We start from the raw sequence: 6979 nt of genomic DNA, 5'->3' as shown, positions 1-6979 counted from the left end.
TCCTCCTCCATCAAGAAATTTTAAATTTACTATGTATTCATTCATTATGATTGCTAATGCCTTTGTAACTATTTTGAGTTGGGCAGTAAACTGAAGGGATCGTGCACTGCTTATATGTAGCACCTTCAATATATGTGGTCTTTACGGCACTATTGGACCCAAATCTTGCTCTTCTACCGCAGATGAAGGTGGCTACCCACCTGTTCAGGGCAAAGCTCCTTTCACAGGAGGAAAGTACCCCTGCTAGCAGAACAGATTGTTACCCGAACTCCTCTAAGGATGGTTCCGGGAGCCCAAATCGACCAACTTACAGCCGCGGACTTTTGCGTGAGTTCTAGTCCCGTGTATCCAGAGGTCAGATTGGCTTCGAACGCTCGCTGTTTCCCAGGAAGTCAGACAACACACTAAGCTTATGAATAAATGTTGCCTTTTACTAAAGCGGCTTCTTCAGACATACAAAAACAGATACATACAAGATTCGCACAAGCTCCTTAGTTACAAACACAATCAGCATGGAAAATAACAAAAGCATCAGATAATGGGGATGACACTAAGGAGAGTCGGTCATACTTATCTGAGGTCCGGTTGAGAAGAAATCTCCTCTTCGGAAAAAGGGGCAGCTAAAGCATCAACTGGTGGACTCTAAAACACACAGGCTGGACTGGCCAAGCCACGTGCGCGTTCCCTGGTCGCGACTCCGGGGAACTTGGAGAGAGTCACCTGAAGCACCTTAGTGCACGTTAAGGAAGGGGAGGGTTAACCAGAGAAACAAAAGCACGTTTCTCTTTTTAAAAGCTATGTTTTGGGCATGGCCTTCCCTGCCATAAACCCTGGGGTCCGTCCTCTATCCTATGGCTATAGGTCCAAAGGGGGTGACGTCCTAATGAAGGGGAAGGGGGCAATATGCAGATATTCTATCCTACATCAAAGCGGGGGCCATGTGGTGTGAACCTCCGTTACCATTGGCAACTTTTGACTTGCAGAGATGTTGCTGGTCCAGAGCCATAAACAGTATTGTCTTTCTGATGCCAAACCAGATAGCAGAGAGAGAGTTACGTGATTTCCCACAGATTAGCAATGGCGGGGTTCCCTGTTGTTTTCCAAGGGTCCAAGTTGGGTGTAATGGCGCTGGGTCTCCTCTATCCCGAGGCATCATGGGATGAATTCCAGGGAAGCACATGGTCTGTAGAAGCAGCAGGCAGCACAGGTCTTGTCTATTCCTAGGCAAGCATGTGATGCAAGGCAAAGCTACACAAACAGCAGTAATCCCTGAATCCCCATTGCACAGATACACAGACATGAAACCCACACAGGCAGCATCAACACAGGACAGAAATGCAAACACAAGCAAGCACCCATAGTAACAAGATCCACGGAATCCACCCATAAATCCCAACATTGTCATTTTTGTTACTCGTTTGTTCCTATTGCTTCAGAGTCCCCCCCCCCAAATATGCTTTGCTCTCTCTAGTAGTCCCAGAGGGAGCAAAACACATGTGGAAAGGGGGGGGGGACGACGAATCAAACCAACAGTGACAAACGAGTAACAAAAGTGACAGTGCGGACGTTCAGAGACAACAAGGGAGGGGAAACTAAGAGTTACAAATGTGAGCAAGACAAACTGTGCGCACATTTTAAATTTAAATTTATAACTGTAATGATATTATCAACACAGGATAATATCACACATTGTTAAAAAAAACTAAAGGAGGCATAACGTTGGCATCTGTATCTTATACAGAGATTCATGTAATTGTTTAGAACAATACTTGCCTCACTTATATTCCACCTTTCTTCCCTCATGGAATTTACTGTTTACATCCCAGAAGGTCTCCCTTTCAGGCACTGACCACACTCACACTTTTGCATGGCTGGAGACCTTTAATGACTTTCCTGGAAGTAGAGATGTAAAATTTCCAGAAATTTTGAAGCTCGGAAAAAATCCCATTTCCCCCCGTTTTTTTTTTGGGGGGGGGGACGGAAATTTTTTGAAAAATCGAAAAAAATGCTACATTAGCATTTCTTTTGTGTTTTCTAGATTGAAAGTCATTCTGTTACTTTAGGAACATAAAATATGACTATGGACATTTTTACTTGGCATGAAATTATCACAACTAGCATATTAAATATATAGTGTATCCAAACAATTATTACAAACAGAATACCCACCCACATGCAAAAACAAAACTGAAACCTTTTTATTTTCTTCTGACAATAGCACCTCCTAAAGGTTCTTGTTCTTGCATCTTGTTCTTGCATTGGAGAGTTCAGTTTGTAACCTAGGACTTGCTTGTCCTCAGAGCACAGAAATTAGATCAATCTGATATATATTTGAACACCTTGTCTTAAAATATTTTATTCATCATGTTAAAATAAAACGTTCCATGATCAATTTTTTATCTTTTCTTTCTTTTTCTTCCCCCCCCCAATTTTTCAGAAAAACAAAACAAAAAAGGCTACAGGAAAAAAACGGGGGGGAAAGTTTCCCCCCGAATTTTTCCAGTTTTTTTTCTGGCCCTTCACATCTCTACCTGGGAGTAAACCCCTGTGAATAAAATGAGGCTTGTTTCTGAGTAGACCTGCTTAGGGCTACTCCAACTTGCCTTTGGCTGCACCAACAGCCGCCTTGTGATTCATTAGTTCACTTCATTCTTCCTGCATTATCATGAAGGGTCTAACATAAAAGTGGGGGAGATCGATTCCCTCCATATCGCCCTCCTGTTTTCTGGTCTAGATGTACTGTACTGTTTTCTGGTCCAGCAGACTGGCTTGTCCAGTGCTAGAAACCGCGCAAGGACTGGGCTTAGTCAGTGTGGTTTCTTTGACTTTTCATCTTTTCAGCACAAGCCACTTCAGAGGACAGTGTCCCAACTGGAATTGTAAGAGTATCCACCCGGAACAAAATTTAATCAGATCTGTTCTTTGAGGGGGGGAAATGAGAAACGTGTCTGGAGTAAGCTAGCATTCACATCAGAGAAAGAAGGAAGATCTGTATGGCAAAATAATTTTTTGTGAACTTAATTTGAACACCTAAAGGAGTTGTTCCTAATAGTGTGATTTGGAACTACTACACTCACACTTCTGTACATCTTTTGAAGAAGATATTCTGTGTATTTATCTGTATGGTACAGTCCTTATGTGCACACAGTATTACAGTATGCATTAATCTGCTTGAATAATAAGAATACTTGGATTTTATATTCAGTGTGGGTACACAGTTCTTTTTGTTTACTGACCCCTGGAGAGAATGGCAGCTTTGGAGAGTGGGATGACATCCCCGCTGAGCTCCAGTCCCCTCCCCAAATGCTGCCACCCCGTCAGCGCCCCCAAATCTCCAGGAATTTCCCAAGCCAGAGTTTGTAACGGTAATACCAGAGTTTCACAGCACTCTGGCATACAGCAACCAGACAAAGGTTTTCTGGCATAGAGATATAATGAAGGCTTCTTTCGCTACACTTCTGCATTCTAGGCTTCTGTTCAAGGCGGATGAGCAGGCTGAGGTGCCAGGGCGGTAATTCCAAACTGGGGAAAGCTGCACCCTCGTGCAATTCTGTATGCTATTCAGCTGGAAAATGCAGGGAGAAGCCCAGGGGTTAAAACAACTAAGGCTATAACCCTAGATAGCCCAGACATATCTGCAAGAGTTGGAACTGCACTGTGTTCAAGATTTGCATATTTTACTTATACTCCCCTTTTCTCCTCAGTTGGGACCCAAAGCATCTTCTAACACTGTTCTCCCCTCCTGCCTTACACACACACACACCACCACCAGTGTTCCCTCTAAGCTGAGTTAGTGTGAGCCCGCTCACAGTTTTTTAGCCTCCAGCTCACACATTTTTGTCTTCGCTCGGGAAGGAGGGCTCCAGAGCAAAGTAATTTATGCACTCGCCAAATTGCTGGCTCACAACTTTAATGCCAGTAGCTCATAAAGTAGAATTTTTGCTCACAAAACTCCACACCTTAGAGGGAACATTGACCACCACCACCACCCTGTTTGATTGGTTAGACAGAAAAAGGGAGAGAAAATGACAGGGCCGTGGAGGTGCTTTCACACATGCTAAATACTGCAATCCACTTCAGTTTCTGTCAGAGCTGTCTCAGCCCCACCTACCTCACACTGTGGGGTGTCTGCTGTGGGGAGGAGAAGGGAAAGGAGTTTGTAAGCCGCTCTGAGACTCCGAGTGAAGGGTGGGGTATAAATCCAATCTCTTTTCTTCTTCTTCTCTTCTTCAGTGACTGTTTGCAAGCAGATTTTTCCATTTCACACAGTAAAATTCAGGCTGATTCTGCACTGGCTTTTCCCTCCGTTGTTTTACGAAACCCACGTTGCAACAGAAATTCCCCTCTGCATTGCATGCTGCTTTCACTTCCTTTGATCATCGGGTTTTCTGGTACCCTCCACACTCCGTGCCACTTTTGCTTTCTTTGATCATCGGATTTTATGGTACCTTCTGCATAGATTTATGGCTGTTTTATGGCCGCTCAAGGGTGACTTTGCAGTCAATACGGTGTTGTCCCAGGGTATCTGAATGTGGTTTTTTGAGCTGCACTTTTTCCTCCCAGTTGAGAAAATGTGGAGCAAATGCTAGATGCCGAATCACCCTCAGTTGCAAAATGCATTGAAAGTGGATTGAAAGTGTATTATTTAGTGGGTGCAAAACATGTGGACCTTCCATACCCAACTGGGGATTTTAATTTGGATCTCCAAGATCCTAGACCAACACTCTAACCACAACACCATTCTGGATGTCTCCTATGTCAGCAGACCCCTCTGTAACATGCAGGAAAAGCGCTACGGACAGTGAAGAAACAAACCCAGCGCTGCCTTTAGTGTCAAACCTGGGGGCCTGAACCAGCCAAAGTTAAGGACTTTTGAGTCCCAGTGAATTCAACCGGAGAGGTCTCAGCAAGTGCTTCACTCTGCTATGAAACAAACAGGATATAAAGGTGCATACTCTGGTTCTATCACACCCATGTGAGGCCTGCAAAAAGCAACAAATTACAAACAAGTCTGATTTGTTTATGACGGGGAAGTTGTTTTGTATTAATATAACACCTTATTTTGTCACCTGCAACATGACACTGCTGTGTAAATTAAGGAGCAGTCTTCATAATTGTTTGGCATCCGTGACCTGTTTTCCCAGTGCCATCCTAAGTAGGTCTGCTCAAATCCTACTTGGATCCATCCAGTGGGCCTTAGTCCCAGGAAAGTTTATTTCAATTATAACTCACTTTCCCCCCAATGGGGGACACCAAAGGGACATTTTCCTCTCCTCTGTTTTATCCTCACAAGAAGCCTGTGAGGTAGGTGAGGCTGAGAGTGCGTGACTGGCCCAAGGTCACCCAGCCAGTTTCCATGGCAGAGTGGGGATCTGCACCCCGGGTCCAGTGCTCTGACCACTACATCAAACTGGTTCTCAAGGTCCAGTGCTGACCACTACATCAAACTGGTTCTCAAGGCGTTGTTAAGACTGCAGGGTGCGTTTACTACTTAAAGTGTAAGCATTATTGCTAGATCTCCAGCATTATATTTGTTCCGAATACACTACAACCCTTGGAAGCAAATGAGCCCTCCTGTAGTGAGTCTTGGATCCTATGCATGTAGCAGAGTGAAGTGATAAACTTTCCCACCAAGGCTCTACTGTTTCAACCCTACAGATGGAGGCTGGCAGGTCTGAGTGCTCCACACTTCCCCCCCAATAACAACTCCAGCCGCTTGAATGTAGAAAGCTAGCATTTCAGGGAACTACTTGATCCCGTGGAGCAGGCAGCTTTTATGTTTCTTCCCGTTTTGTATGGCGCGACAGGCTGGAGGGTTTCTCATCTGTCGGGTTAAAAGGGAGCCACCGGGGACAATGGAGGCAGAGCTTCTTAATTCAAGCCTCTCTAGGAACCCACTCGGGAGAAAGGTAAAGGTTCCCTTGCTCGAAAGCCAGTCGAATCCGACTCTAGGGTTGCGGTGCTCATCTCCGTTTCAAAGCCGAAGAGCCAGCGCTGTCCGAAGACGTTTCCGTGGTCATGTGGCCGGCATGACTAAACACCGAGGCGCACGGGACGCTGTTACTCGGGAGAAAAGCGGGGTACAAATATCTAAATCAATACGCGTAACCCTGTATGATGCTATGTTCACGGCCAGCGTGGAACGGTATACGTAAGACATTTTTAGAAAACCGCACCTGCCGCTCTACACGCGCCGCCTTCCCTCCTGCTCGACTGCGAGCTCCTGTCACCCGAAGGCTTTTGCAAGCGGCGCACCGAAGCGGCCGGGTTCGTCCCCCCGCGCCGGGACCAATGAGAGCGGCCAAGGGCGGAGCCCAGTCGAGCTGCCTCCCAGGCTGGAGAAACTTGAAGGGGGCGAATTTGCGAGCGGTCGGCGAGTGAGTTGAGCAAGACTGGGCGGGTAGGAGCACATGGTCCGGAGAGAGGAGATGCGCCGGACCCGAGCGCCTCTTGGCTTCTCCCGCGTCCCAGCTTGGATTGCAAAAGGCAGCCCGCGTTCCTCGGAAGGCGCTGTGAGCCAGAGACCGCTAGACCCTCCGATCGAAGCACCCGGGAGCGCTGAAAAGCTCTGATCGACAGAGTTGCATCGTCGCCGCGCTACCGCTTATCTGCCGAAGAGGATCTGATCGACAGCTCTCCAGAAAGGAGTGGGGGGGGGGAATTACTTGCCATTGATCTTTTACATTGGGGACCGCCGTGCAGCGCACAAACACGTGGTGGAAATATTTTTTATTTTTTTTAAGTTGCTTGTATCGCAGCGACCCGGGGGGAGGAAGAGAGGGCAGCTTTTACTAGAAAGGGGAGGCTGGAAAAGCCAGTTGTGACAAGAGGCGGGATCGGTTTGCACGCCTGATTTCGAAAAGCGCAAAGACCGAGTTTGGGGGGAAAGAAGAACTCGCCAGGAGGAAGTCGGGAAAGCCACCCTGCGTGTCGGGAAAGAACAGGCGCCGCCTTCTGAGTGGCAGATTTGTATGAAGTG

The sequence above is a fragment of the Gekko japonicus genome, unplaced genomic scaffold (assembly GCF_001447785.1).
Source record: "Gekko japonicus isolate JY-2015 unplaced genomic scaffold, Gekko_japonicus_V1.1 scaffold650, whole genome shotgun sequence".
NCBI classification, from domain to species: domain Eukaryota; kingdom Metazoa; phylum Chordata; class Lepidosauria; order Squamata; family Gekkonidae; genus Gekko; species Gekko japonicus.
Note: the sequence above shows the minus strand (reverse complement) of the source record.